The 20,714-nt window shown below is 46.3% G+C and overlaps 1 protein-coding gene across 3 annotated transcripts in view; it reads left to right on the top strand.

Annotated features, from left to right (window-relative positions):
* The window catches only part of LOC135911386 (uncharacterized), a 497,365-nt gene that overhangs the window by 388,376 nt on the left and 88,275 nt on the right, over window positions 1-20,714 (top strand). Inside the window, exon 7 of one of the 3 annotated variants that reach the window (XM_070540569.1) lies at window positions 18,612-18,742. The exons of the other annotated variants lie outside the window; for them this stretch is intronic. The gene's annotated coding sequence lies outside the window, so the exon portion shown is untranslated. Of the gene's footprint in view, window positions 1-18,611; window positions 18,743-20,714 lie in introns of those variants that run through there. 3 annotated transcript variants of the gene reach the window in all.

The following is a 20,714-nucleotide window of genomic DNA, read 5'->3' as shown; positions in this document are numbered from 1 at the left end:
GAAGACATGCTCACACCAAGAACGCTTCATCGAAGTAATTTTATGTCGCCTTCGCATAGGGCACACGCACCTTACACACAACTTCCTCCTGACAAAACAAGACAAGCCTTGCTCTGAAAAATGCGGAAATGAACTTACTGTAAACCACATCTTATTAAAATGTGTAAAACTCGAAACACTAAGGAAAAAATACATTACTTCGTTTTATAATCAATACATACCCTTTCACCCAGCATTGATTTTAGGCGAAGATGCACTTGTGGATGCCACACATGTTATTAGCTTCTTAAGAGAAGCAGGTATCATTGAAAAACTATAAATGAGCCTATCCCTAACTTCATCTTGTTATACACATCACCCACCTTCTTATACTTGAGAAGAAGACTGAGGTCTTTAGTTTATTGGGATCCTCGGAGTCCTTGCCTAGACAAGGATCGTCGCTGAGGTGACCCAACTTTTTAAAAAGAAATCTGACCTTGCGTTTGGCGCATGATAGCCTAAGCTGCTTATGCGCCATTAAACCCAACACAACACACAACACAACGCAATGCCATAGCCACTAAGATACCGCGACAGCAAAGCTGAAACTTTTGTTTTAAAGAATTTGCAGCAAAACCCCTATCGTAGGTACATACCTAATGCAGATTTCGAAGTGTTTTCTTTTTTCTTTGTATTGGGGACGTTGGGCCTCAGTAATGGCTCTGCGAAATGGCGAGTTCAGTGTATCGCTCTCTTGGAACTGAATGCACTCCATCATCAACGATAAAGAAGTTAGCTAGACCTGCTGATCAGACACCGTCAAAAACCGGCGTGTCACATTGAGTTGGAGCGTGAAGTTGAAAGCTGCACGTTAGCCCCAACTTTGGACCTTGCGCCTTTTTTTCAGGCATACCAAACCTCTTCTGATGGCAGTAGTGGTTTTTATAGTGTTGTAGACGCTTAATGAGTTAACGCAACTTAGAAATTCTTTTTTGTGTCTCTTAGAGAAGACGTCTTTTGCAAGGCTAGGCTCCTGTATCCAGCGCTGTATTCCTCATTCTCCCGCTTGAATATTCTGCATTCTCATATAATTTGTAGAGATATTTTAGTTTGGTGCCTAGGTGATCTAGCTTCCAGTCTAAGGAAAGTTTAATTTCAGGCGCAAGGCCATCGTACCTTCACAAACTTTTGATCATCGTCCTTCCGCGTCGCTTTCTTTATGCGTCATTGAGCCGAGAAACTTGCGCTGTACCGCAACACTGCTTTTCCTGCCGTCCGTGTGGGCGTGTTCGCCGAGACTTCATCCTCGTTGCAGTGCTTTCTCTCTTGCATCTTCTCTGAATGCTTGCTTCGTGGAAGACACCAGCCTAGTTGCATCAGTTTCATTTGGCATCGCACACTGAGCACCGTCGTTCGCGTATGCAGTGTAAAGGGCTGATGTGTTATTCGTCGCTCCATCAGACTGTCTATCACAATCTTTCACTTTCGTGAAGTGAGCTCCCAATCTTGATGGTGATCTACTTGTATACGTTTGAACATTCCTGATCCCAACTCAGTCATGATAGTTTACACGCAACAGGTAGGAAATCAAAAACAAAACAGCAGACGCTGTTTTCCTACAATTTTCGTACAAGCTGTGAGCAATGCAGCTTTATAACTTCCTTTTTTTATGGTATTAACGATGTGGAAAGGAAAACGCCCTAATGTAACGTTTACAATTTAATTGCATCTTCTCTTTAAGGACTTGTCTGTTGATGCATCATTCCTATAATATTGTCGCAACTCCCTTATCACATGATCTAAATATCCCATTCTGATGAAAAACAACCATGCAAGAAGTCTCTCTGGGCTGGTTAGTGAATGTCCGTCGCCAATACCCAGCGTGTCCTATTTTAGTTGGTGGTGATTTCAACGCCCCTCACCCAGATTGGGGGTACCCTACTTCTAGCCCTCGAGGTAGGCGTGTGCGGGACGCCTTCGCGGATGCGTTGTTTGTACTACTGAACCATCCCGATTCAACAACGCGAGCTGTGCCTCAAGCTCGACGTACAACATACGCACCGGATCTTACGTGGTGGTCGGGTCCCGGCACTCCTACTTGGCACCTGGAGCCCGACTGCTGGGGTAGTGACCACCACCCTATCATCATCGGCCTTCATCCGTCGCAGGCCCGCCGATTGCGCCGCAAGTGTTCTGTGGTCAATTGGGACAAATTTCGCGCCGTTCTCCAAGACACCTCAGTGCACTCGTCATCACTACTTGTTGACCGCATACAAAGCGCGCTCAATGAAGCCACAACCATCAGCTGGGTAGACGTCAATCGACCGGCACCGGATATCGGCCTGCTCAACTTGTGGGCTGCTCGCAGACAAGCTGAACTGCCAGCATCCCGAGACCCCACTTCTGCACAAGCACGTACAAGACTGAATTTCCTTACTGCTAAAGCCCGCAGATATGAACGCGACCTCTCACGGAGGCACTGGCATACGTGGTGTGAACGGTTTTCATCCAAGACATCGAATGCTTCTCTCTGGCGAACCTTCCGCGCCATGGAACACGGTGGTAGCCGTCCAGACGCGGAAGCCACAGCCTGCTTCGCTGCTGGCTTGTCGCCGGATGATTTCGCCAGAGAAGCAGCCCGGAGGTTCTTCCAGCAGTACGACGTGTTGCCTCAAACAGCCAATGGTGCTTCCTTGGCAGGCATTCCGACACATATCAACAGGTTACCATCTACGGCAGACTCCGAGGGGATTGCACGCTCTTTCACCATGCCTGAGTTGCTTGCAGCGATAGATGGTACCAGCCGCTAGACAGCACCAGGTCCAGACTCTATTACTTATGAGGCCTACAAGAACCTGAGCTCCGCTGTGCTGCCTCAACTCCTCGACACCATTAACAAGGTATGGCTAGATGGCGTTGTCCCTCCAGGCTGGAAGTCAGCTATTGTGATCCCGATTCCGAAACCAAGCAAGCCGCCGACTGACCTTGGCAACTTCCGACCCATTTCCCTAACGTCAACATTGTGCAAGCATGCTGAGAAAATGCTTGCCACACGAATGTCGTGGTGGCTAGATCACCACGGTTTCTACCACCCTGCTCAAATTGGCTTCCGTCCATCCATAGGTACTGAAGATGGGCTGGCTGTCTTGGCATCCTCAGTGTTATCGTCAACTCGTAGCCACAGTGTCCGTACTGTCCTCGCTATGGACGTCGAAAAGGCGTATGATAACATCAGTCATGCTGCCATCTTGGCTTCAATTGACATGCTGCATTTTCCCCCCAGACTACGGAATTTTGTCAAATCTTTCCTTGAAGACCGACATTTTGCAATTCGCCTCAGTGGTGACGCCGTCGGCTCATTTGTCCCTCTTCGTGGCGTACCCCAGGGATCTGTATTATCACCCACATTATTCAATATTGCTTTCATCCCGCTTGCATGGCGCTTACACGATGTACCCGACATAAAGTTCTTGTTGTACGCGGATGACATCACGGTATGGAGCACTCATCACAACCTGCTGACTCAAGCCGCTGCCCTTCAATCAGCTTTAGATATCACGGCGACTTACGCTTCTTCGGTCGGCCTTAGGCTTTCCGTCAGCAAATCTGCTTACATGTCAGTCGCCAGTCGCTGGGGCCGGCGTAAACTCTCTGCAACACCCATTCGTCTTCATCTATCCGGAACCCCTCTTCAACAATGTTCAACTATAAAAATTCTGGGTCTGACGGTACACGAGTCGGGAACCGGAACTGCTTGGCTCTCCAGCGCTAAAAAGCAGGCAATTCAAACGTTGGGTCTGATTAGGCGCATTGCTCCTAAAATGGGCGGCGCCAGCTCATATGTTGCGCGACAATTGGTAAAGGCGGTAGTGCAACCACGCCTTATTTATCAAGCCCAATTCCAGCATTTGACGAGGGCACAATGGGATCGCCTTGAGGCTGTTAATCGCGAGGCAATGAGGGTCATCACTTGCCTTCCCCGCATCACCCCGATAGTGGCTCTCCAAGAAAATGCGCAGCTCAACACGCTAGATGAGCTGGTGCAGCAGCGGCGTGATGCTCGCAGGCTTAAGGCCAGCCTTTCACACGCAACGAGTGCGCTTAGGGCTTACGCTTTCTCGAACTCGCTTCTACCACCACCATCGCCAGTTCTTCCTCCCTGGAGTTTTGTACAGCTGAGTGACAACAAGCCAACTGATATACATCGCCCGACATCAACTCACGCGGCTGCAACGCTTCGTGACCGAATTGTAGATCAAGATGCCCACCTGCCGCTTGGCTCCATCGTCCTTTACGTTGATGCAGGCATTACGTGCTGTGAAACAACCACTGCAATTTATTGCCCATGCGCACCTGCCCTTAATAAGACGACCCGGTTTCAAGTCCAGGAACCTCCTTCCTCCTTTTGTGCTGAGCTCCTTGCTGTCCGAGAAGCGTTGTGCTCTGTGGCCGCCTTTCCCTTGGTCCCCACGGCCCGCATCGTCATCCGCACTGATGCTCTCCAGGCGACGCGGCTTCTGCGACGCGTCAGTCGCAGCCCTGACATATGCCAACAGATCCATCTTCTGGCGGCACGCATCCCGCAGTCAATATCTGTCGAGTGGATCCCACGCGACCTTCTAAGCTTCCAAAGCCGTGCGGATTCTGCGACCCGTCTAACGACCTCTCCATCGTCACCGCCTCAACTCTTTCCCCTAGATGATGCCACCCTCCTTTTAACAAGAAAGGAGCACCTCCGGCGCCGCACACGTGCTCTCATACCTCCGTGTGCGGTAAACCTTCCCCGCGGTCTTACCCGTGCAGAGGAGGTTGCGCTTCGGAGGATCCGGGTCGGGGTTGCCCTCACTCCTGCCGTGACTAGGAAGTGGCCGCACTTTCGCCCGCTATATCCTCGTCCTGAGTGCCCACTCTGCAAGTCGCCAAACGTTGAAGCCGACATCCACCACCTGCTGTGGGTTTGCCCTGCTCTGAAACCGACGAGGCTCCGGCACCTCGCAGCAGCGGGACTCTCGCCGCATAATCTGAGCCATTACACTGCTTGGACGCAGGGACCGCATTATCGATCCCTCTTGGACTTCATTAGGTCAGCAAATCTATTTTCATTCATTTAATCATCCTTGTTCACCCCCATCCCATACCCATGTATGCCCTGAGGCATTTATCCTCGCATTAAAAAAAAAAAAGTCTCTCTAAATGTTATCTGCCCGTAATCCCGCAAAGATGATTTTTCTCTTTGAATAATAAACTGTAAGCATCTTCTGCCTGAAAGAGACTCTAAAGGCAAATATTAAGTCAAACTAAAGTGATAGATTAGTGCTTCAGAGTCTCTAAGGCGTCAATATTATCGCGAACAGGACCATAATAATGGAGAACTTGAGGTAAATGCAGGACATCCTTCGAGACTCCCCCAGGACGCCTAAGCACTGCCCCTATCACGAAAGCACTCCTCAGATGAATTCTGCACGAGCACACAAACATTAGTTGTAAAAGAAATATCCTTGTATTATATTATATGACGATATGAAATGCTGCGTACCCAGTTACATCTCGTCTTTAGAAAGTAGAACTGATTGAAATTGCCCTTGATGACACGGGAGGTGGAAAGGTTTTGTTTAGTTCGCCTCCGCGTGGTCCATGGTTTCACGTTTCAGCAGTTTCGTTTTGCCCTAGTGCTGGGCTGCTTTCTTTGATTCCCGAAACTCGCCCAAACTACAACAGGTACAGCAGAGTATCTAGTTTCCAGGTTATGTCGGATTCCCTAATGGCCTGCGCCACTTCAACAAAAAGTAGCTGAAGCGCCCAATCCAACGCTGCCTCGTTGCCGCCGTCTTTCGGGAGTGGTTTTACTCACCGGACGCAGCAAAGGGTGGTGATGACGCAGGCAACGCTGCCACTCTCTCGGTTGAGTGGCGGGAGATTTGAATTTTTTAAAACGTATCCGAAACCTTCAGATTCAATTTTCTCCTAAAGTCTTTTCTTCGAAATGAAACAAGCGTTGCGATGTTTCTGGAATGGTATTTAAGCAGTACACATCTACTTAATATTTGCCTTTAGTGTATGTCACGCATACGTTAACACCTGGTACGCTTGCTTCAACAGGTAGAATGAACACATGAACGCAACGTGCAGCACACACAACATTAATTCGATTTGGATTTTGAGCAACAGTAGCACACGGTAACATTCAACACTCATTGAACACGGACTGCGTCCTGCCTTGCCATGTTTTACACTCGCACTAGCGCGTTAACCAACGTCTTTACGGCGATCGTTTATATGCTATTGTACGGGCGCTTACAGTACTGGTTCTGTTAGGGGCGGATATCGGCATCCCCGAGTCTGTGGTCCATCGTTACAATCCGGTCGTCTTCAATCGTCACTGGTGTCAGGCATCACCGATGCCTCGGCCGACGTGATGAAGGCACAGTCGCTGAGGAGCTGTCGCGCTCCAGCAGAGTGGCACTCGTGCCGGCTGGCGCTCCTGGTGCCCGCCGCCCCAGCTTAGTTCCCTAGACGGGACGGTCACTGGCTGCAGGCAGACTTGGCGTGTCTACCTTCAGCCGCGTGAACGCTGCCGTGTCGTGGCAGGTAGGTCCGGGCGAGCGGTAGTTTCGGAGGCGTCGATCATCTGCTCGCCGAGGTTGATACTCGGAAGGGACGTCGCTGCATCGCCTAGGCACTGGGTCAGAACCCAGAGTGGCGATCTCCGGCCATCCTCTCCTGGAACGCGGCACCCCGGCCACCCCGACGTTCTCCGCACGCGCCCCTTCTCCAAGATGACCGCTCCACGCACTCGTTTCACTCCTTCTTCCTTTTTTTCCCCATCTCTTCTTGCGTGCCTTCGATCATGGTATTACTTTTTCGTCTTTCTTCGTTTGCGCTTTTCACTCCTGACACTGTCCCTTTAACTGTCCTGTCATTTTCAGGTGCTTTTCGAATAACGCCGCACAAATCAGAGACGCAGATTTTGATAAGCTCCTCGAGATAAGCCGTGCCATCGGCGAAGGGTTTCCGTAGGGGGAAACTCAGCCTCAGATACATTTGGCGGACTGGCATGTTGTGGCGCTCAGCTGGGGCACAAATATATAATTTTGTACTGTTTGAAAGGCATGGTTGTTTTTCTGGACTTATGTGGCAGACTGTTTAGCTTACTACAATAATAGGAATAATGCTATAGGTCGACGGCAGGAATACATGATTCAATACGTACACAGGACAATACATATGTCACCTGCGACCAAGCGTTCTTGGACAAGCGACCACTCGGCGATACATGCAGTTCTCATGAAGCGCAAGATCGCTCGCGTTGGAAAACGACGACTGACGTTGGCAGGAGAAAAGCAGGTGTGCTGTATATGCCGTACATTCAGATCACGTAATTGGGAGAAAGGGCCTTAGAAAGCTATGCGCTTTAATAAGCGAAAGATGACATGGAAGGTGTACAACTGTTGTGGAGACGATATTTAGGTGCCGTCTGTTGTTTCACTGGGTAACACCATAGAGAACGAATCCTTTCACCGGTGCATTTATAGGGGTAACACAGATCGCTATATTTAATAGCAGACTCGTTAGTCCTGTGTTGAGCTATTCGGCAAAGCACTTCAGCCAAAATACGGGAGGGTTAGACAAGAAAGCTTCGATTCATGCACCTGCTGCTGCCGTGCACGCATATAATACACGTGAAACCAGCGAACCAGGAAGCTGCGCGGCGGGCGATTATTTGCGTGGCCCCCTGCTCTATCACCATTGAAAGTGTAATAAGAGACATTTTAAACACTACTTTAGTTAGCTTAGCCCGACTGATGCTGAAACCTCTTGAGGTGATGTTTTATTGGTTCAAGGAAGCATTCACTATTGCGTAAGAATTATATTTGTGAATATGTTTCGATCATTCCCTCTACTTTCTGGGCCTTTTAGCGCCAATTTCAACACGCGCTCTCTAATAAGCAAATACGCGACAATACACTGGGCTCAATCACGCGAATGATTACAACTGGCGGTTTCAATATCTTATGCGTGGGCTAGCATTTTCCAATGTTAAAAGGGGCAGGCAGGTTGCTCGCCAATTCCCCCGTAAATATAACTTCGGCACTAGATACCACGACCAGTCACCAGCACCACGCTAGAATATTTCTTTTGGATCCCATAACCGTTTACTACATTTGGGTGTACAACGGATTCAAGCTTGCAAGGGTGTGGCAAAAGCGGCGTGAGCAGAAAAGCGCAATGCCGAGCAAGACGGGCTCTGTGGCGACGATCGCAACGAGATGGGGCCTGAGTAGCGCTCCATCGTCTGTTCAGCGATGGCATACCGAGAGCGTGGCTACGGATACGATATATGGAAACAAAGCACTGCGCGAGCTAAGGTCAATCTGCGGCGGCTACTGGGCGTGCATGCCTCAACTAAGCGCTGCCTCTCGCGATCTCTAGTTTAGCGAGGTAACCACGCCACACATCGCTCTGTCTCCAATGTGCCACACGAAAAAAGCACTACGTTATAAAGCCGTTCGACTTCATTATACTTCTTTGTCCTGACTGGCACGTATACTTCAATAACCACGCAGCACAAGCTAGAGCATTTGTGTACGCTCTAACTTCCTATCGGCCACTAGAAATAATTACTTCCTTTTTTTGCGTCACGAGCGAGAGCGTGTCAGTTTGCCCAATTCTCGCCACGTGTCAGCGAAAGCTTTGGGACGCTGTGTTAAACTGCACCCCGCCTTGGGGTCGGCTTTCATTCCCCAATAGTAAGTAATGGATAAGTAATGGAAAGATAAGTAATGGAAATTAAAGTGGATGAAAAAATAACTTGCCGCAAGTAGGAACCGAACCCACAACCTTCGCATTTCGCGTGCGATGCTCTACCAATTGAGCTACCGCGGCGTTGCTTTCCCATCCGCTTTCTTGGGTGTTTATGTGTCCTATTTATGCTTCGACGCAGTCACTTAAGGAGGACCAGGGTGCACCGCTGCCATTGGAGCCGAATGTAGACGCACATGCGCACATGTTATCGGTGATAACCCCCGCAGCATCTCTGGCAATCTTAGTACTCTTCTAACAAATACTTCATGGCTATATGAAGAGCGAGAAAATCAGAGCAGCGCTCTTGAACCACTTCGCTTTCAGCAAGAGCCTCTTAGGTCAAAGCGATTTCGCACAACCATTGACAGCTTTAGCACGGCAACCTGGGCGAATTGGTGACTGAACATGTTGGGTGGGTTACGCAAACCAGACGAAAGAAAGAAGCGCCCTCTGCGCTCGTATTGTGTACTTCCTTCTGTCTTTCGTCCTGATTGCGCTGCCCGCCCCAAGGAACGTGTTTGACAGCTTCCGAAGCCTTTCTTTTTTAGTTTTGTCCTCCGCTTTACGGTTTCTTCTTTTTCCTAATGGGGTCTGGCCCTCCTTGCATACCGGCGCATTGTCATTGACGTATCCTCATGCAGCACGTTACGCACGATCACTCACTCATGAGCTTACAAGAATAATTCATCCATCTGTGGGTAACAGGGCAACAGGAAAATATAATTTTTATTCCCGGTTGCCGTGGATATAAGAGCAACTCTGAATATTTAGGTTCTCAATTATACGCCCAAGATTCGCCTTATAGTACGCCGCTGCTAACAAACCGCTAGCTCGACTACTCGAAGTAGAAACACAGAAAACGCCTAGTTCCGTAAATCTGAACTTCAAGCTCAGCTGAGGTCAAACTGGGACTTAGGCTGCCACTACCGGTGGCGGCTGCGTACGCCGCGTGGGCACCCATATCTTTATTGCGATCTGCGATGTCTACAAAGTGCGCCGAGTGCCGGTAGCTTCGAATGCGCAGTGCTTTCGACATTTAGTTCGTGATGAAGTGAGACGCAGCGCGAAGGCCATTTCGCTCGCTGCTGCTGCAACGCCTAGTAGCTTGTGTGTGTTGTCTTATGGTGCAGTTGTAGATGTCGTACTTGCTGACGGCAACGAGCAGCGTCGTTGTCCTTTTCCAAAGCAAGCACAACACTCCTGATCGCTCGAGAAATTCGGTTCAAACGCCTTCAACCACGGCAATTTTCTTCCTGGAAGTCGTTAGACCAGGCATGAAAACAAATTGTGGATGAATGGCACCGCACTCACATACAATTAGCATTCTATTATCTCGCAATACCGATATGCTCTATATTTTCTAACACCCTTGCTTGCCCAATGAAGAATGCATACAGCCGCTTCAACAACAACGCAATAATAATAATAATAATCTTAATTTTATTATTATTAGTACAACTACTAATAACATTATTGTGTTTAGCTGCAACACGTTAATACCAGAGGTACAATAAACAGCGAAGTATAATTGTGACTTCAGCGATGCACTTTATCGTGGACATGTGAGAAAATCATTCAAGAGGCCGTATGCCACATACGACAAAAACTGGGTTGACTCCGACAATAATGCTTTGCCTTAAAAAGAAGCTATTAGACGTCATTTGTGCTAAGTAACAACATCTGCCCCGATTTATTAAATCTAAATTTGTTAGTGTTGCCTTTTGCTGCTCAACTTCAAACATCAAATCCATCGAGTTCCCTTGTGCGGTTCCCTTGTGCGGGCTCTGCGTAATCTAGATGTCCTAAGATGTCCGCTGCAAAGATTACTTAAGGACTGCAGATTAACGCTAAGCTAACAAGTAACGCAGTCTGCTTCAAGTTAATGAATTTAGATCCTTTGTACAACCTCATGTCGGGTCGATTATTCTTGTCAAATATTGCTTAATAAGGCAAAATCAAGTGGCTCATAGCCCCGATGGTCTGGAAAATGTGGCGTGCGGTACCGAAAGTCACGTGAGCTCTTCTCACGCACGGAGGCAATCGTGCCGCTTTTGGCGCGTTTGGCGTCGTCATCTCCCACAGCTGGCTCCGATGCCGCTCACCATGAACCCCCAAAGAAGAAAGGGCAAGGTCAATTAGGATAGAGTTAATTAAGCCACTCGAACCCCCTATGACCTTCGATGGGAGTGGAACCCTCGGCCTTTGGTGGGAGTCGAACCCACAAACGTTGGTGTTAATTAGGGTGAAGTTAATTACGGTACAGTTAAATAGGGTAGCGTCAAATAAGGCACTCGAACAGATGAGTTTTGGTGGGAGAATACAAGTAATAAGAAGTGACTGTGCATTGAAGTGAGAATGTCAAGTAATTTATTGAATGTCTCTTGAGCTCTTAAACAAATAGAAGCAGTAAGCTTACAAATTACTAACTCTGTATCAAGAGCAGATATCGCGGTTCTGTAAACTACATTCATTAGATCACTCAAAGCGGACGAATTTTATATGCCACATATTTTACGTGAATTCATTCGGTTTTTAAAGGGGTTCTGCAAAAGCTCTATTTGAGGTTCATGTGCAAGATACCAATTTTGCTCGCTATAGATGTACTAATAGCGAAAATTCACTGCATAGGTATATAATTCCTCATTGCTGAGTTACAGAACTGTGAAATGGAGAGTTTCGTTTTCTGAAAATTTGCGACTTTTACCGCTTTTTATAAAACAAATTACTGTATATATTAACCATTACAAGCCAACAGTCACTAGATTTTAAGCCTTTCTGTTCTACACGAGTCAAATTGTCCGCTCCCAGCCAATAAATCGCGAAATGAAAACGGTTGCAGATTTCGCTTTAGGGACTATATTATTCGCCGGTGATTTCTTATTCCAGAAAGAAACGGTACAACTTTAGCCCATCCCAAATGCGGTACAACGTCTCTCAGAGGGTTCATAGCGTTCTGCTACGAGGGAATGACTGGAGAATGAGAGCCGACCCCGTAGGCGAGGTGTAGTTTAACACAGCGTCCCAAAGCGTTCGTTGCGACGCGGCGAGAATGGTACAAACTGACATGCTCTCGATCGTGTCGCAAGAAAGGAAGCAATTATTTCTATAGTCCAGCAGGAAGCTAAAGCGCACGCAAGTGCTGTAAGTTGTACTATGTGGGGCTTGACGTATACGTGCCAGTCATGTCAAACAGGTATAATGGTGTCGAACGGCTTTATAACGTAGTGCTTGGAGTTTCCGGAATCCTTCGTCGTACAGGTCACTCCATAGTAAAGATCGCGCAACACACAGCTCACACAAGAATAAGGAAAGAGTTATGCATTCGTTATACAGGTGATTTTGTTCAAGAGATGTTCGTTGTAGAGCTGCTCGACTGTAGTTGGCGCTGGCATGAGAGAAATATGCCTACAATTTGATCATCGTGTTGATATGCCGGCAGCGTCAGGAACTCGATGCAATCACTTATACCCAAGTGACGTTCTATTTGGACTGCTATTGGAGCTGAATGTAGATGTACAAACGCGCATGTTATCGGTCATACCCGTAGCAATTACTCTGGCAACCTTAGTAGTCTTTAGGCGAGTATTTCGTCGCTTTCTGATGAGCGAGAAAACGAGAGCAGAGTCCTTGAACGGTTTCCCTAACAGCGAAAGTCTCTTAGCTCAATATCGCTTAGACGAAGCCCTGAAAGAGCAACCACGTGATGTTGAAAGTCACATTTGAAAAGAACGCGCTTCTTGAGAGGCTAAAAAAGAAGGTAACGGCAACGCCAATGCCCATTTGCAAAAAAAAGAATGAAAAAACGCATTACCTGAATGTCGCCGTGTAGGTGTGATATGATACTTGCAGTGACCTAAGTTGAAGTCAAAAAAGGTTCATATAAAGGCGGCAGATATCCGTTGAACCCTAGGACACATACCCAGTGGCATACACCCAGCAGTCCTATGGATACATACCCAATAGTATGTTTTATAAATTTCTCATATATCGTCGGTGAAATGTTTTTTTTAATATTCTTCTGTCTACATGTACTAACTCGCAAAACTGTTACCGTGCACAGCAAAATAACATTCGGACTATAAATGCTCGTGCTTGACGGCGTAGCTTGCCGCTGCGAGCTCCTCGGGGTGCATTTGTATCGCAATTGGCACTAAATTGCTACTTCATATTTTACCTAGTGCCATTAATCTGGTCTCCCTCGCACACGTGGAGGCTTTTCTCAAAAGAATACAAACGAAAACTCGTTTTCTGGAACGCCAGGCTTTAAAACCCCCTAGTGCTAAATTACTGGAAGCACTCCGAGCGCCTTCGTGCTGTCGTCTGCTTCACCTTCCGGTTCTGCCACCTGCGGCGCTGTTTACAAGTACGCCGATGAGGCGCTGCTGGCACATTACGACGGCCGCCCGGTGCTTATAGAAAATGAATAACTGTTCAAGGTTAAAATGCACCATTGGAAACAAACGATCTGGATAAAAGGGCGGCGTGTTTAAAGACCAGAAACTTGAATGAATACAGACGCCCCTACGCCTGTTGTTGCGAAACACGAATTAACACCAACTTTCACAGCATCCGAATTTTTTATCTTTTTTTTTAGTTCTGTCCTGCGCTTTTCAATTTCCCCTTTTCGCCAATGGGGGTCGGAGGCCTTCTTGCATACTCTCGCATGGACATTGACGTCTCATCATGCAGCATTTTACCCATGATCGTTTTGTAGTCATCTTACGAAGATAACTTAAGCATCCGTCGATACCAAGAAAACAGTAAATTAGAATATTTATTGCGGTTGCCCTCGATTAAAAAAAAGCGCAGCTCATTACTTCTTTACGTTGCAGTTTACCTACCTTCCCTTGTGTTTTTTCAAATTATGTTAGGCATCTGTGGGAAAAGTGAGCATTTGGAGAGTAATCGTCCAGTACTCGATAGTCAGTCCTTTAGGTGTCTTCCTTTTGCATTTGAAAGTATCCACTATATGACTCTTAGATGTGAGAACATTACAAACGTTTACCTCTGTTTGCGTAGTTCGAATTCGCGAAGCCGAAGCGCAAGTTCGACATTCCTAGGATGGATATCGATGCTTAATTTGTAACTGCATAGTTCTATAATCAGGTGTTCAGGCCAGCCGCATGTTTCACGATCGGCACCAAGTAGCCCAAAATGGACGAGGTTTTAACGGCGGGCCCTAACTTCTACTTCATCTGTTCCTGCTTAAAGGCTGGGTTTATCCGCTGTATTTCGCTCAGGAACTGCGTGCGTGCCTTCTTCTATTGATGTTATCGGAAGAACCAAATAACAGACATTTCGACTTTGTCCAACCATTTTTTTTACCATCTCGAGCCATTTCTAGTTTTGGGACACCTTATTGCGAATAGTCTTAATTTCGAAAGCTAAAGATGCGTATGCAGTGCGAATTCGATCAAGGACTGCTAAAATTTTCCAAGTCGTTTGCATCGTAAGGGAACTCGTTTACGGGCATGGGTTCACTTCTATATTACAGGTATGAATGAGAAGGCTTTGCACCATGTGGGTACATTTATTTGCAATGCCAAAGAAGATGCGTGGGCGCTGTAGAACAGACATAGCAGCGTAGCGCGTCGGATTAGGGAACTAGGAGTGTTCGTTATTTACATGAACTAAAAGCAATGTCGTGCATAATTTAGCTTCTTCGTCGTCGTGCTAACAAACACATTTAAGGGTGGTGAGAAATTAGTATTCCTTTTAGGAAGGCATCAAGGGGATATCTGTGCCAATATTGTAGTTCTTGCTTGAAGATACGACGGTAATGTGTGCTGGAATACCTCTGCTTCAGCTTTTCAATGGCAGAAACTCTGTTGGCTTGTTTGATTTCTTCGTTGTGGTGTCGAATGTTGTGGCATCGCAGGAGGGCCCGAGAAACTCGCGGCGGAGGCAAGCCTTGGGAACGGCGCTAGACGTCGCGGTTCAAAAACCGGCCATGGAAGGGCGAGTGCTAAATTGCTAAGGTTAGCAATTTAGCCCCTGCACGAAAAGCAGATTGCGCGCATAACGAAGCTGCATCGTCGTTGTGCCACCACACGTGTGTTCAGCATTGTGAACCTAAACTCCAATAATTAAACTTCAGAACGTAAACCTTAGTTTCCACGCCAAGATGGTCGTAGTATGTCACCACCCGTTGATGGACTTAACGGGTCTCTTTAAACATCAGAATTAAGGTTCGCTCGACTCTTGCGGATCTCGTATTTTGTCATTACGTGAAGCACACCATCGTGCCTCTCGCGCTTGAACTCAAACAGCGCGGTTTTCTCGTTGAAGAGTTCTGTAGAATGTGCACCCGCACTATATGTTGTCATTATTTTCATTCATCTCGGCATGTTAATTTGAGCATTTAGAATTTCCGCATGATGGCGCAAGACGGGAATGGGAATGCCACCATTGTATTCGTTATGGCAAGGTAACGCTGACGTGGAATAATAATCGCTTGACTGCTTAGAATTCGTCAAATATTGAAAGGCTGTCTTTGTAGAGTTGGAACCCATAAGACGGCACCACGCGGGACAAAGAAAGATTCAGATTCACCGTTTTAACGACTGCGAGCACGTGCCTGCAGGGCTTTCCATCTAAGGGCGTTGCGGAGGCAGTAGTGCAATAGGCGCTTTATATATTTTTGTCTCTCCTTCCATCAGAGCTTAAACTTTAGCTTCTTAGGACATCCTAAACTTATTGCGAATATTTTAATGCATATGTATTTATACAGCCGCGTTACATTGTTATTGCCAACCACGATGCCATTTGCCATTTTTGGATCGTTGAATGCATTGCAACATTGCTCAGTGCCCTTTGGCCATGATTGGCCCTTTCGCCATAAAACACCACAAATCAACTTCCTTTTAGCGAGTGGTGCCATTTACCACTATATGCAAATCTTCCCCTAACGCCTAATATGTAGTATGCCTTAACTGCTCAGTGGGCCTGAGATGACTTGGTGGGACAGAGGCACCTCACTGGAGCTTTGTTTAATTGCCTTGTTTATTCCTCTAGACAGTGTCGTGATACGCAATATGCCCACCCCCACGTTTAACCTTGTCTCGCGTTGAGCTCCACAGATGTTTAGAGGACGCTAAAAAGAAACACTTAGACTGAAAATTATTGCATCGAAAACTACTTTCGCTACTTTCCAAGTATTAGATCCATTAAAAAAATTATAAAGAACGTTTAGATGCCAAATATAATAATTTTATTATGATGTGCGCTGTAGTGCGCGACTCCGGGTTAATTTAGACCTCGAGGGGCTCTTTACCGTGCAGGTAAATCATATATATTATATACAAGCATATTTACAAGCAATTCTATTCCTATGGCAAACAACCATGGAAGAAGTCCCCTCTAGATGTCTTCTGCACATAATACGACATCTCCGTATAACACGGCCTGTTGAAGTACAGTGGGCATTATTGAAGGGCGCTCGGTGAAAATCTAGACTAACTACCAAAAATTTCAAAATCCTCCCTTTTTCCTCAAGTGCAGAACCCGAGGTAGGTGGCGCAGGAATTTGTCCAAACGTTTGACAAGAAAGGCAATGTCATCCGAGCACGAACTACAAGGATTTTGTGTGGGCCATGATCACTCTAAAACTCCTAAACCTCTCACAAGCCGCTGAAGCAGTAATCCCACGAAAATTATACTTTTCCCTTTGAGTAATAAAAGTAAGCATCTTCTGCATTTATTTTCATGTGATTTGGAGATGTTCTTCTAATAACGTCACAGGCATCACAGACGCAGGTTTTGGTCGGCACCTCTAGATAAGCTGAGCCGTCCCTAAGCGGCAACTCATGTTCGTGTACATTTCGCTGACTGGCTTCATATTTCGATTAGCAGTGGCACTAACCTTTCAATTTCGTGCAATTTCGAAGGCATGGTTGTTTTTTATGAATTTGTAGCACACTGTTTAGCTTACTACAATAATAATATTAATACTGAACATCAATGCAGTGAATACATGAGTCAACGCGTACAGAGGACACTGCAAACATCAACTGCGCCCGAGTGTTCTCAGGCAAGTCGCGTCAACTCTACAATACACGCAGTTCTTATAAGGCGCGAGATCACTCGCGTCTCAAAGCGATAAATGCCGTTGGGAAGAAAAAAATCGAGGCGTGCTGATTAGGCCGTAATACTCGGATTACGAAACTGGGAGAAAGAACGATAGAACGCTATGCGCTTTAATGAAGGAATAAAAATGTGGAGTGTGTATAATGGTTGCGGAGATGATATTTCGGTGCAGTTTGTTGTTTCTACGCGCAACACCGAAGTGAACAAAGCAGTTCACCGGGCCATTTGCAGAGGTAGCAGAGACGGCTATGTGTACAAGCAGGCTTCTTATTTGTGTGCAGACCTGTATTGAGCTATTCCGCCTACACTTCAAACCAGTGCACCAGGAAGCTGCGCGGCTAGCAAACAATCGCGTGGCACCATTCTCTGTTGCCGTGTAAGTTGTCACGTGGGACATTTTAGACGACATTTCAGTTAGCTTAGCCCGACTGACGGCGAAGCCTGTAGAGGTGATGTTTTATTGCTGAAAAGACGCATTCACAGTTGCGCCAGAATAAGATTCGTGGCTACTTTTCAATCATTGGCTTGATCTATCGGTCTTTTAATGCCATTCAACACACGCGCGCTTTAATAAGCGAATATGCGACGATACACTGGCTTCAATCGCACAAACTATTACAACTGGCCGTTCAAATACTATATGCGTGGAGTAGCATTTTCATTGTTAAATGGTGCAGGCAGGGTGCTCGACACTTCTTTTTTCACACATTTCGTATAAATGACTTCAGTTAACGAGTTAACGAGACATTAACGAGTTAACGAGACACCACGAGCAGTTAACGGCGTCATGCTAGAATATTTCTTTTAGATTCTATTCTCGTTTACTGCATTTTGGTTTACAACAGATTCAAGTTTGCAATTTTTCTGGACCTGTGACGTTGAATCTTAGACTGAGATGATCTTAAATTTTAGCCATGTAGATAGTGGTTGTAAGTGCGATGTTCTCTTTTCATCGCACAAGAAATATTGGTTTAATATCCCCGACAGAATTTATTACTATATAATACTTTACTAGGCTAACGCTCTTTCTTTGCGCGTATATATGTGTTTCAAACATTATTCCTCGAAAATGTACAAAGCGAAAGTACAAATATCTGAGGCATAGCAGCACAATGTTAAACTCTCACGCCATATTTAAGCATTTCTCGATAAAGACAGGAACTTTAAACTTGTTATGCCTCCTTACACACTATGACGTTCACCCAAAATACTTTAATGCATGTCACAAGCGAAAACCGCTACAACAAAGCTCTTGCTGCTGTCATGAAATAAAACCCGTTAAAGACTTAGTGCGCGGCGTTCTCACCACATTTTACTTAGTCATCATCATTTATAGGCAACGAACACCATAACTTTCGTACTCATTTGAACCGTGCCATTATAACTTCAGATATGTATCCGGCAATGAAAATGGTAGCAACCTAAATTATGTTATATCCATTCGGTGATAACATGGTGTCAGAATAGGAGATGTGCTTAAATGAGCGCCCTGAGTGCGTAACCATTGTTCTCGAGTTTATTCGAATGTCACCAGACGGCGAGGCGGTCTTACTGGCCTTGATAAGGGCTTTGCAAGCTTTCACGGTGCTATAAACGGTCGGTGTATGTCGCACATTTTCCTAACTTAAGAGGTTGTTTCTGTTTCTAATAAGATGCTGAGGATTTCAGCCGGCATTTTGACTCTAGTGTTCGAAGTATCAAAGTTTCGGGACTACCTACCGGAAGAACATTCACCCTGATCACAGATGGCAAGCCGCTGGTGTGTCTCTTCCGCGAAGATCGTCCCGCGCCCATCATGGCTGCCGCAAGAATTCAGCGTTGGTCCTTGTGGCTGGGAACATACCAGTACAAGATAAAGTGCACCTGGCTCGAACAACCTGTATGCAGACACACTCAGTTGCTTACTCTAGAAACCACCGAGGACACATCGGAGGAGCTACACGAGTACGTGCACTCGCAGCAGCACCTGGATGACACGTCCCTTTCTTCACAAGCAATAAGACACTTCACCGAGAAAGATCAGGTACTTAGAAATCTGAAGTCCTACGTAATTCATGATTGGCCAAAGGAGCACAAGGCACCCGATCCACGGTTGGAACCATAATTCGCGCGAAAGAGTGAGTTAACCGTTTAGGAAGGTCTCATTTACTGTGGTCAGAGTCGCGATTCCTGAGGCTGCTCGTAGTGACATGCTGCAACTCCTGCATGAGAAGCGCCAGGGAATATCTGCAATGAAGGCATCAGCCCGCACGGTCGTGTGGTGGCCCTGCATCGACGGGGCTATCGAGGAAAATCAGTAGGAATTATACTACGGGCATATACCAGCACGCTGGCCACTAACGCACGAGAATTGGTCAAGTGTACATTTGGTTTATGCTGGTCCAGTGAATAACACCATAATCCTAGTGGCCATATACTCACACTCGAAATGGATCGAAGCATTTCCAGTGCGTCATGCCACAGCGCAATAGACCATCACATGCAGGGCGCATTTGCTTCAAAATTTGCACTAGACTGCTGCTTGGTATGTCACCTGTTGCTCTAGAAGTGGCCTGCCTCGTACAAGTGGTGACCTGTCTTAAAAGCAGAAGCAGAAAAACTCGTTTTGCGGTACGTCAGGCCTTAAATTCTTCTCGAAAATGTATAAATATGTAATGTGGCCTCCCCCACCTTTGAGTTTATTTCGTACTGAGACTCAGAGACGTTTAAGTGACAATAAACAGAAACACTATTTCATCTTAGACTACTAATTATACGTTTCAAAACTATTTTCCTTGCTTTCCAAGTAATACATTCATTTAAAAAAATCTGTATTGGATGCTTACATGCCCATTAAAAAGTTTTATTCTAAGCTACGCCGTAGTGTGCGATTCCCCATTAATTTGGACCTTACGGGGCTGTATCAGGTGAAAATAAATCTGAGCATGTACGAGTATGTTTTCATTTAGGCCCCGCTGAAATGTGGCCGACGAGACTAGGATGGAACCCATGATGTCAACCTTAGAAGCGCAATGCCATAGCCACTAAGATACCGCGACAATAAAGCTGAAAGTTTTGTTTTAAAGAATTTGCAGCAAAACCCTCATCGTAGGTACATAACTGACGCAAATTTCGAAGTGTTTTCTTTTTTTTGTAGTTTGGTCGTTGGGCCTCAGTAATGGTTCTTCGCAATTGCGAGTTCAGTGTATCGCTCTCTTAGAACTGAATGCACTCCGTCACCAACGATAAAGAAGTTAGCTAGACCTGCTGATCAGACACCGTCAAAAACCGGCGTGTCACATTGAGTTGGAGTGCGAAGTTGAAAGCTGCACGTTAGCCCCAACTTTGAACCTTGCGCCTTTTTTTCAGGCATACCAAACCTCTTCTGACGGCAGTAGTGGTTTTTATACTGTTGTAGATGGTTAATGAGTTAACGCAACATACAAAATCTTTTTTGTGTCTCTTAGAGAAGACGTCTTTTGTAAGGCTAGGCTCCTGTATCCAGCGCTGTATTCCTCATTCTCCCGCTTGAATATTCTGCATTCTCAAATAATTTGTAGGGATATTTTAGTTTGGTGCCTAGGTGATCTAGCTTCCAGTCTAGGGAAATTTTAATTTCAGGTGCAAGGCCATCGTAACTTCACACACTTTTGATCATCGTCCTTCCGCGTCGCTTTCTTTATGCGTTGTTGAGCCGAGGAACTTGCGCTGAGCTACTACACTGCTTTTCCTGCTGTCCGTGTGGGCATGTTCGCCGAGACGTCATCCTCGTTGCAGTGCTTTCTCTCTTGCATCTTCTCTGAATGCTTGCTTCGTGCAAGACACCAGCCTAGTTGCATCAGTTTCATTTGGCATCGCACACTGAGCAC

This window comes from Dermacentor albipictus, chromosome 6 (assembly GCF_038994185.2).
Source record: "Dermacentor albipictus isolate Rhodes 1998 colony chromosome 6, USDA_Dalb.pri_finalv2, whole genome shotgun sequence".
Classification (NCBI taxonomy): domain Eukaryota; kingdom Metazoa; phylum Arthropoda; class Arachnida; order Ixodida; family Ixodidae; genus Dermacentor; species Dermacentor albipictus.
This window is presented reverse-complemented; position numbering and strand designations above follow the sequence as displayed.